At 38.2% G+C, this 12091-nt stretch overlaps 1 pseudogene; it reads right to left on the bottom strand.

Annotated features, from left to right (window-relative positions):
- Positions 1 to 3860: 3860 nt before the first annotated feature.
- On the bottom strand, positions 3861 to 4839 carry LOC118552280 (armadillo repeat-containing protein 10 pseudogene; annotated as a pseudogene).
- Positions 4840 to 12091: the final 7252 nt, after the last annotated feature.

Below are 12091 nucleotides of genomic sequence, written 5' to 3'. Positions count from 1 at the left end.
TTATATTAGTTTCAGATGTACAATATAGTGATTCAACACTTCCATATCACCTTGTGCTCATCATGACAAATGTACTCCTTAATCTCCATCGCCTATTGTTTTAAATCTGTTTGAAACTTCACAAAGACTTTGGAATATAATTCAACAGCATATAAAGAATTCTTAGTACTCTGTTGATAAGAGAACTAATAATATATTGATGTAATCTATTAAAGGAAAAGATGGGATTTATATGAGGAAAAGAGGCAAAGAGGAGAAGAAGAAGATTGTGGATCCTTCAGAAACAACAAATTGTTTTCCTTTACTTGGGCAAGATGTGGATGAGTTGGTAGTGAGCCAACTTTTCAGTTGCTTATGGATTTTCTTTTCAGTTGCTTATGGATACTCCAGATATTGGATATTTCCCTATAACAGGTTGCTCACAGTTGTGTCTCTTAGTGCCCTTTGTCAGCATTTCCATCTCGGTTTTGCTAGGTGTGCTTCGTTCCTCTTATCACCATTTTTCATGATCGATCACTTTTCTTTACATATGCCCCGTACATAACTATCTTAATTTCCTATTGTTGCTGTAACAAATTATCACAAAATTAGAAGCTTAAAAGAATACAAATGTACTATTTAATAGTTCTAGAGGTCAGAGTCTAAAATGAGTCTGCAGGGCTCTAGGGGAGAATTTATTTCCATGCCCTTTCCAGTTGCCTGCCTTCCTTGGCTCATGGCTACATCAGGCTGACCTCGGCTTCTGTTGTTATGTCTTCTTGGAGATTATACTGGACTCACCCAGGTAACCCAGGGTAACCTTCCCATCTAAAGATCCTCTACCTAATTACATCTGTAAAGTACCTTTTGCCATGTAAGGCAACATATGCACAGGTTTTAGGGATTAGAATGTGGGCATCTTGGGAGGGGGGGCGTTATTATTTCTGCCTGTCACAGTAGCACATGACAAGATCTATAGTAAATACAAGAAGCTACAGTAATTGCAATAATGCTCATAATTAACCAGGAGCTTAAGACAAAAGCTGATGCTATTATGACGTATCAATAATTGATAATTATGCCTTTTCTGATTGAAGTTCTAAGGCCCCTTCACAAAGTAGTTAAAAAGTACAAAGTAGACTTTGTAAGACCATTCCAGTGAGATCATAATGTGTTTTTATTTTCTTCATGGGGATTCATTTACTCACATGTATATATGTTTATTGGTTAATAATTAGAATGAACAAACTATGTGTCAGGTCCTGCCCTCATAGAAGCTTAAGATGGAGGAGGAAGATAGCTATTTATGAAGTTATGACCTGTAGTGATTGATGTGATTACAGATAGCAATGCTAGGAATGAGGGGAGAGTATAAATGGAGTTCCTAACCTAGTGTGGAGGATGAGGGTGGATTTCAGAACTCATTTAGATAAATAGCCAAATGTTCTTAGAAAAGAACTGGTTCACCTTTAGGCATTGGCATTCTAGGCATTTATATCATGAGAAGACTAATTATAAAAACTGTCAATAGCTCTCCCTATTATTCTACTGAGGGCATTTTCCATTGACAACTTGGGTTATGAGTGGGTTTTTCCTGGCTTTCAGAAAGCCATCTGTGGTGCCATTTTTAGACAATGATCTGATGACCATAAGAAAGGAAGAACTGCTCTTAACTTCAGTGAGTATCAGACGGTCTGGTGAGAGGAGAGCTCTAAATCTGAAACTGTGTCATCTTCTCAGATTACTGCCTCAGTGACTGACTACCCAATTTAAAAAACCAAAACCAAACAAACAAAAAAACCCAAAAAACATTCAATTCAGAGACAATGCAAGGAACTCTGGACTTCTTAAGGCATGGAGTTTTGCTCCATTAAAGGCAGTCATGGGCTGGCACAAACATGCCTTTCCTAATGTCTAAGAGCTGTTGAATCCCGATCATTGCTACATTCTAAGGAAGGCACACCACTGCACTGATGCTCTTTACTTTATGGTATTAAGAAGGTCCTTGGCTACAAAATGGTATTTAGCTTTGGGGCCACAATTACAACCTGACTTGTCACCTTCAGATTTGCTTATAGACGCTAAGTCCTAGATGTTACCTGGAATCTATTTTCATGGTCATGTCTTAATAAACTGTACTGGTTCCACACTTCATTAAGGGTTTTTTGTTTGTTTGTTTGCTTGTTTGTTTTAGGGTGCACCTATGACTTTATTCTTTTTTCTTTGTTTTGTTTATTGACTTTTTTTTTTTTTTTTACTTTATCGCCTTACAGCTCTTGAAGCTTTTGTCTGGGTTTCTGTTCTGAGACATCTGTCACTGGATTATAGATTTGGTGCAGCTGACTCAGGAAGTTTGACCATAACAGAACCTCTCTTAGCCACCTCTTCAGGGTGATACATTGTAAGGTTGGTTACCTGTGGACTACTGGTTCAAAGAGATAAATAATAGATGACTAACCAGAAAGCTTTCAGAAGAACTTAAGCTTTTATAGACTGTACTTTTAAAAAATGATGTTTTGTGGGGAAACAGACTTGATATTCCCACAGGTGACTGCTGCATTCACCTCTGGTGGGACTTATTTCTATAGGCTTTGTTGTTAAATGTTTTTAGTCCATCTATGGTTGTGTAAAAGACTAGTTTAGATTATTCCATGTTCCAGGACTGATTTTGTTTTATTAAGGAACTACTGCTAAGGCAAACCTATGTTTTGTTTAAGCCTAACAACCCACTTTTATTACAAACTTTTTTATTTTGTGAGGAAAATATTGCTTCCTTATTCTTTATTTCTATAGTGGTAGTCTTAGATATGTATGTCCATGAAACTAAAACAAGTAATAATTTGGAAGAAGAATTTAGAAGTTTCTAAAAAGAAGGTTACTTAAGGTTTCATAAACTTTTATACAAGTTACTTGCTATTAGATAAGCATTCTAAGGGAGTATTTTTCTTAGATTATTTTGAGCTCTAACATGCTGCTTTCTGGTAATTGCTTAAGACTATGAATTTGACATATCAGACTGGGCTATTAAGGAATTTAAAATAGCTTTATCACCCTGGGTAGGTGGGAAAATTAAGGAATTTCTATGTCAAATGGCAAACAACTTGATTATATTCTCTATAGTCTTGGCTTTCTTGCAATAAAGTAACTAACATATACATTTTTTTTATAACCTTGTTTTTTCCTTTTTATTTAAAAAATTATAAAATTTATGCTGATGGTTAAAAAATTCAAATGCTAGAAGAAGGTATACATAGAAAAGTCCTTTCCTCAGTCCCACTCCCAGGAATCTGGGTATCGTTCTAGAAACTATTCTCTCGATAGAAGCATAGTTTTCATTTAAAAAACACATCCACATTTTCTGGATGCCTTTCCACATGAACATGTTCAGATTTCCTTGTTTGTTTTAAGATGAGATAAACGGATTTAACCAGTTGCCTACGGATGGACATTCTGATCGTCCCCAGCCCCCCACACACTGCATCTTCACAGGCTGGCACACCCAGTGGGAGTGGGGAGGACGAGGATTAGACCTCTGGGAGCGGTATGGCTGGCCTGGCCGATGGCCTCAAAGACTCAGGAACTCTTCACTAGCACAAGGACAAGGTCGTTCCTGCAGCAGCCCTGAACCAACTAGCCAGTCACAAACGAATGTTGTCTCAGACGGGTGCAAGGTTAGCTTACACGTAAAGAAGGCAACTGTCCTGTCACGTCCAGGAAGTAATTAAAGTAAACTCAGCAAATGGCAAAATGAAAAGAAATGGTGTCAGAACAAGCTCTTCTATTCATTTGATATCAATAAAATGGTTCAAAATAAACCGGAAGACCGTGGCAGGGTCTAGCTGTGTTAATGATGAAATGTGATATTTACTGTTTAGATTCAGCAGCTGGACGAATTTCAGCTCCCTTAGTAAGAGGGAAGATGAAAACCGGGACCAATCAGAACTTGGGTAGGACTGTTACCTTTTCCTTCACATCCGCACCGCAGTGTTCAGCTAAAGCTCTCATTTTCTGGGCACATTTTTCTTCGTATAACAGGAAAAACAGGGAACCTTTAGGGAAAATAGGCTGAATAGCTAAACAGCCTTCTTTTTCGAGGCAGCTATTTATATTCTGAGAGAGTGTAAGAACTTGAAGAAGAATCTCCTTTGCCACGTGGCCGTCATAAAGGGAAAGGAATGAGAAGTCCACTTGGGCACCAAGTAGTCCGTCTGCCACGGCTGGATTTTCAGACAAATTCACGAGCAGTTTCAAAACTTGAACCTTGGTACTTCCATTTCCTGTAAGCAGCACGTGGAACAGGTCTGTGATGTACTTGCTAAGCATGTGCTGGTGGTCGTTGGTAACTGTCATGTTGGTCAACAATCTCAGCCCAGCCAACTGTACAGCAGAATCCAGGGGCCCGGAGAGGACATCCTTGCAGACTTGACTGATGCATGCCTTTATCTCGACTTGATTGTCAACATTCACACTCAGGTTATTCAATGCATTTAAAGCTTTCTCTTTACTACTGTGGTTGGGATGGTTGATTTTGCTTCCAGTGATTGGAATACCACCCAATTTACGAATAATGACTTGGTTAGCTGAAAAGGCTGCATTGTTACCCAGAGCGACCAAAGCTCTTTCAGTAATTACAGGATCATCAGTTGACTCAACCAGGTAGAGGAGTTTCTGGAGCTGGTCATCGTTTAGGACATCATCATATGAGCCATTGGTTAAGGCTTCTGCGGAGCGCGAGGGGCGCAGCGGAAGCCCGCGGCCGCCTTGCCGCTGGCTCCGCGTCAGCTTGTAAATGCAGTAGCAGGCGCCGGCCGCGAGGACCAGGCCCGCCGCCAGCCAGCCCCCCGCCCGGGCGCCGCCCATGCTGCCGCTGGGGCTGGGGCTGGGGCGCGGCGTGGGGCCTCAACATATGCATTTCTAACCACAAGTTTATCTAGGGGAAATGCACAGGGTTAGTTCCTAGCACCTTGTGCTCATTTTCATGGTAATTATTGCTCCCCCTTGATTTATTAAGATATAATTGACAAGTAAAATTGTATATATTTAAATTGTACAACGTGATGATTTAAAATACACATACATAGTGAAATGATTACCCCAATCAAGGTAACACATCTGTCACTTGACATGGTTATCATTTTTCTTTCTGTGTGGTGAGAATGTTTAAGATTTACTCTCGTAGCAAATTTCAACTTGACAATAGAGTATTATTAACTGTAGTTATTATGCTATAAATGATATCCCCAGAACTTACTCATTTTATAACTGAAAGTTTATACATTTTGACAAGCATCTTTCCATTTCCTCCACTCCCCAGTTCCAGGAAACTACCATTCTACTTTGTTTCTCTGAATTGGACTTGTTAAAGGAAAAGATTCAACGTATATGTGAGATCATATAGTATTTGTCTTTCTCTGTCTGGCTTATTTCACCTAACATAATGCTCTAAAGATTTATCCACGTTGTCACAGATGGCAGAATTTCTTTATTTTTATGGCTTTTATACCAAAGCCAGACAAGGACACTACAAGAAAAGAAAATTATAGACCAATATCCCTGATGAACATAGGTGCAAAAATCCTTGACAAACTACCAGCAAACCAAATTCAACAGCACATTAAGTGGTTCATATACTGTGATCCAGGGAGATTTATCCTTGGGATGCAAGGATTGTTCAACATATACAAATCAGTAAATGTAATATACACATTCACAGAATAAAGGATAAAAATCACATGGTTATTTCAATAGATGCAGAAAAAGCATTTGGCAAAATTCAATATCCTTTCATGGTAAAAACTTTCAACAAATTAAGAACAGAAGGAATGTACCATAATAAGCCAAAAGATAAATAATATATCATAATGTACTGTAATTACTATAGTAAAGTCTGTATATAATAGACCACAGCTAATAGCATACTCAATGGTGAGAAGCTGAAAGCTTTTCCTCTAAGATCAGAAACAAGACAAAGATGCCCACTCTTCTCACTTCTATTCAACATAGTACTTTAAGTCCTAGCCAGAGCAATTAGGCAAGAAAAAAAAAAAGCATCCAAGTGAAATTGTCTTTATTTGAAGATGACATGATTTTATACATAGAAAGCCCTCCATCAAAAGCTCCACAAAAACTCCCCTAAAAAAACCCAACCCCCAAAACAACAAAAACCCCACCAATAAACTAAAGTTTCAGGATACAAAATTAATATACAAAAATCAGTTGTGTTTACACTAACAACTATCTGCAAGAGAAACTGAGAAAACAATCCCATTTACAAAGGCATCAAAAAAGATGAAATACCTATGAATAAATTTAACAAAGGAAGTAAAAGATCTATACACTGAAAACTATAAAAAAATTGATAAAAGTAATTGAAGAAGACACAAATAAATGGAAAGATATTTTGTGCTCAGGGATTGGAAGAATTAATATTGTTAAAGTGTCCATACTACCCAAAGCACTCTACAGATTCAGTGCAATCTCTATCAAAATCCCAAACACATTTTTCACAGAAATGAAAAATAATACTAAAATTCATATGGAACCACAGTATCTGAATAGCCAAAGCAATCTAGAGAAAGAACAAATCTGGAGGCATCACACTTCCTGATTTCAAACTTATTACAAAGCTATTGTGATCAAAACAGTATGGCACTGGCATAAAAACAGACACAAAGATTAGTGAGAAGGAATAGAAAGCCCAGATATAAATCCACATATATGTTCAAGTAATCTTTGACAAGGGTGCTAAGAACACACAATGGGGGAAGGATAGCTTCTTCAATAAATGGTGTTGGGAAAACTGGACAGCCACATGCAAAAGAATGAACCTTGATCCCTATCTTACATCACTCACAAAAATCAACTCAAACTGGATCAAAGCTTTAAATGTAAGACCTGAAACCATAGACATCCAAGGAGAAAACAGGAAAAAACTCGTTGACATTGGTCTTAGCAATGACTTTTTTATATATATAACACCAAAAATACAAGCAACAAAAGCAAAAATCAATAAGTGGGACTACATTAAAGTAAAAGGCTTCTGCAGTACAAAAGAAAAAAATCAGTAAAGGGGCAACCTATGGAATGGGAGAAAATATTTGCAAGTCATACATCTGATAAGAGGTTAATATCCAGGGCCGCCTGGGTGGCTCAGTCGTTAAGCATCTGCCTTTGAATCAGGTCATTATCCCAGGGCGCTGGGATAGAGTCCCACATTGGGCTCCTTGCTCAGTGGGGAGCCTGCTTCTCCCTTTGCCTGCCATCTCCCTGCTTGTGCCCTCTTTCTCTTTTTTCTTTATATCTCTGACAAATAAATAAAATCTTTTTTTTAAAAAAGAGGTTAATATCCAAAATATATCAAGAATATATCAGGAACTCAAAACTCAATGACAAAAAATCCAGTTAAAAATGTTTAAATAAATTGAATTAAATTAATTAAAATAGATTTTAAAAGGATTTGAACAGACATTTCCCAAACACATATAAATGGACAACAGGTAAATGAAAAGGTGCTCAACATCGTTAATGATCAGGGAAATGCAAATCAAAACCACAGTGAGATACCACCTCACACCTGTTAAGATGACCAATATATTAAAAAAACTCCAAAGATAATAAATTTGGGCAAGGATGTGGAGAAAAGGGAGCTCTTGTTCTCTGTTCGAGGAAATTTAAATTGGTGCAGACACTGTGGAAAACAGTATGATGGTTCCTTAAAAAATTAAAAACAGAAGAGCAATCCTACTTCTGGGTATATATCTGAAGGAAACAAAATTAGTATCTCAAAGAGATATCTACACCTCCATGTTCATTGTGGCATTATTCATAATAGCGAAGATGTGGAAACAGCAGTAGTAACTACACTTATTGTGGTGAGCATTGAGTAATTATAGAATTGTCAGATATAATATATAATTCTATCAATATATATATTGTACACCTGAAACTGATATAATATTGTATGTCAATTATATGTCAAAAAAGATATGGAAATAACCTAAGTGTCCACTGATGAATGAATAAAGAAAATATATATCTTTTGCTTTGATACAACATACGGTAAGCACATGCCACTGAAAAGATTACTTTTTCTGTCTATAATGAAAATTTAAGAGTTGTATCCAATTTGACTATTAGTACACTTTCCTCACCTGTCTGGTTCTGTCTCCGTAATCCTGCAATATTAAATAAAAGAGGATTCTCTCCTTGAGCTTTAGAAGTAAAGTATGTTGCTGTGAGATTAAGAAGCGATACTGAGCAATACTCTATTTTATCAGCTGGGTTTCAGGCCCTGATGAAACCAAGAACAATGATTCTTTTTTTTTTTTTATTGAAGACAGAAATTATAGTTTTATTAGTAAGCTAAAAAAAGGTTCATTTCAAATGACATCTTAACAAAAACATGTAGTAGTAGAGTAGTAAAAAACTGATAGACGTTACACATCTTAAGGAGACTAAGGAAACAAATTCACTTTCTTTGCTGGTTTGTCAGTGGTTACTGACAATCTAATGAAGGACCAGTATTTTAAATTATTTTCTGGTTTAAAACTTGAATATATTTTAACCACATATGGGGTTTTTATATCTTTGATGTTAAAATGGCAGTCCATAAACTAAAACCTGTTCGTTGTGGTTACATTGCCTTTTTTTGTTGTTTGTTTGTTTGTTTTAATTATGTTAATCACCATACGTTACATCATTAGTTTTTGATGTAGTGTTCCATGATTCACTGTTTACGTATAACACCCAGTGCTCCATGCAGAACGTGCCCTCTTTAATACCCATCACCAGGCTAACCCATCCCCCCACCCCCTCCCCTCTAGAACCCTCAGTTTGTTTTTCAGAGTCCATCGTCTCTCATGGTTTGTCTCCACCTCCGATTTCCCCCCCTTCATTCTTCTCCTCCTACTATCTTCTTCTTCTTTTTTTTTTTTTTTTAACATATAATGTATTATTTGTTTCAGAGGTACAGGTCTGTGATTCAACAGTCTTACACACTTCACAGCGCTCACCATAGCACATACCCTCCCCAATGTCTATCACCCACCTCCCCATCCCTCCCACCCCCCACCACTCCAGCAACCCTCAGTTTTTTCCTGAGATTAAGAATTCCTCATATCAGTGAGGTCATATGATACATGTCTTTCTCTGATTGGCTTATTTCACTCAGCATATTACCCTCCAGTTCCATCCACGTCGTTGCACTTCACACCAGTCAGAATGGCTAAAATTAACAGGTCAGGAAATGACAGATGTTGGCGAGGATGCGGAGAAAGGGGAACCCTCCTACACTGTTGGTGGGAATGCAAGCTGGTGCACCCACTCTGGAAAACAGTATGGAGGTTCCTCAAAAAGTTGAAAATAGAGCTACCCTATGACCCAGCAATTGCACTACTGGGTATTTACCCCAAAGATACAAATGTAGGGATCTGAAGGGGTACGTGCACCCCGATGTTTATAGCAGCAATGTCCACAATAGCCAAACTGTGGAAAGAGCCAAGATGTCCATCGACAGATGAATGGATAAAGAAGATGTGGTATTTTTAACATCTTGTTTAGAATACTCATCTGCTGGTGCAGCCACTCTGGAAAACAGTATGGAGGTTCCTCAAAAAGTTGAAAATAGAGCTACCATATGATCCAGCAATTGCACTCCTGGGTATTTACCCCAAAGATACAAAAGTAGGGACCCGAAAGGGTACGTGCACCCCGATGTTTATAGCAGCAATGTCCACAATAGCCAAACTGTGGAAAGAGCCAAGATGTCCATCAACAGATGAATGGATAAAGAAGATGTGGTATATATATACAATGGAATATTATGCAGCCATCAAAAGGAATGAGATCTTGCCATTTGCAACGACATGGATGGAACTGGAGGGTATTATGCTGAGCGAAATAAGTCAAACAGAGAAAGACATGTATCATATGACCTCACTGATATGAGGAAGTCTTAATCTCAGGAAACAAACTGAGGGTTGCTGGAGTGGGGGGTGGGGTGGGAGGGATGGGGTGACTGGGTGATGGACACTGGGGAGGGCATGTGCTCTGGTAAGCGCTGTGAATTGTGCAAGACTGTTGAATCTCAGATCTGTACCTCTGAAACAAATAATGCAATATATGTTAAGAAAGAAAAAAAGAAGAAGAAGAATGTAGCAGGAGGGGAAGAATGAAGGGGGGGAAATCGGAGGGGGAGAAGAACCATGAGAGATGATGGACTCTGAAAAACAAACTGAGGGTTCTAGAGGGGAGGGGGTTGGGAGGATGGGTTAGCCTGGTGATGGGTATTGAGGAGGGCACGTTCTGCATGGAGCACTGGGTGTTATGCACAAACAATGAATCATGGAACACTATATCTAAAACTAATGATGTAATATATGGGGATTAACATAACAATAAAAAAATTAAAAAAAAAAAAGAATACTCATCTGTACCAGGATGGAGCAGTAATGGTTGAGAGTGTGTCAATAATTGCAAAATTAAAACTGTGCAGGTAATTTAAGTGAATAACTTTTGCATATTAGAAGACACTTGCCCTATGTAAATGTGAGAAATTGGGCCGGGCAATCTAAATTCTTAAGAAGAAATGAAAGTCTGAATCTTTTATATGAAGTGTACTATTGTTTAACATTGGCAATGAACTAAATCAAAACATTGCAGACGAAAGAAAACACAACTGCAAAACCAGCTGTGAGATTGAAACCTCTGGAGTAAAGGACATCTAGGTTCCTTCTAGCTGTAAAAAATGTCTAGTTAATGAATTATACTTACCACTCCATCAGTCTAGTTAATGAATTATACTTACCACGTCATCACCCTGTTCTCATTGGCTCATCATACAGTTTCTTTATTAAACAAGATGCCAAGGCGTGTTATATAAATAACTGGAGTATGCCTTTTTACCACAGAAACCTAGCTTTGATGTTTTGCTTTAGAAAAATGATACTGATAAATGGCTCTAGATTTTTGTACATATGATGCTAATGAGAGCAGTGGGGTTTCTTTTGATCAGATACTTTAATATCATTGTCAGAATAAGTACTAACCTGAATATGAACTGGTACTTTTAAGAACACTATTGTATCAAGTCAGGGATTAGGTTGTCAGCCATCCCAGACCCGACTGATAAAATTAGCCAGGAAGCACAGTGACTTTTGTTCCAGAATTTTTGGTTAAAGAAAACTTGGTATTGGGGCGCCTGGGTGTTTCAGTCGATTAAGTGTCTGACTTTGGCTCAGGTAATGATCTCAGGGTCCTGGGATTGCCCCCTCTCCCCCGCATTGTGGCTCCTCGCTCAGTGGAGAGTCTGCTTCTCCCTCTCCCTCTGCCCCTCTCCCCACTTGTGCTCTTTCCCTCTCTCTCAAATAAATAAATAAAATCTTTTTTAAAAAAAAAAAGAAAAAAGAAAACTTGGTATCTGACTCTTAATTATAGGGACTATAATAACTCTTTGGGGGAAAGTCTTTAATAAAATTATAAATGGGAAAAAAAGTAAATCAGAATTTCAACATCTAAAAGTAGAATTACAGATTTTCCTCAAAATATTTGGCATTAGTGTTTGACCTTTGTATTGGACTCTGTATTAGAAATACATGTAGCAGGGGCACCTGGGTGGCTCAGTCGTTAAGTGTCTGCCTTCGGCTCAGGTCACGATCCCAGGATCCTGGGATGGAGCCCCGCATCGAGCCCCGCATCGGGCTCCCTGCTCCACGGGAAGCCTGCTTCTCCCTCTCCCACTCCGCCTGTTTGTGTTCCTTCTCTCGCTGTCTCTCTCTGTCAAATAAATAAATAAAATCTTAAAAAAAAAAGAAAAAAATACATGTAGCAGCTTAGAATATATAATAAGGAAAAGCAGGGATTCTTGGTGAGTTTGAAGTCTTCACAGTTGTCTGGAAGATTCTTTTCAGAAAAGCCCTGAAACACCTGGGCAGAGCCCAAGGATGCCCTTCGGTTGCTGTGTGATGCAAATGTTTGAACCCTGACAGATTTCTCTTAGTATGAGTCATTCACATGTTAGTGTGATTGAGTTCTAGATTCTTCCTGGAAGGTATTAAGCAAGAAGAATTATACTGGATATAGGAGGAAAGTAGTTGGCAAGGGATACTAGGGAGCA

The sequence above is a fragment of the Halichoerus grypus genome, chromosome 1, assembly GCF_964656455.1.
Source record: "Halichoerus grypus chromosome 1, mHalGry1.hap1.1, whole genome shotgun sequence".
In the NCBI taxonomy this organism is placed as follows: Eukaryota; Metazoa; Chordata; class Mammalia; order Carnivora; family Phocidae; genus Halichoerus; species Halichoerus grypus.
Note: the sequence above shows the minus strand (reverse complement) of the source record. Positions and strands in the feature narration are given on the sequence as shown.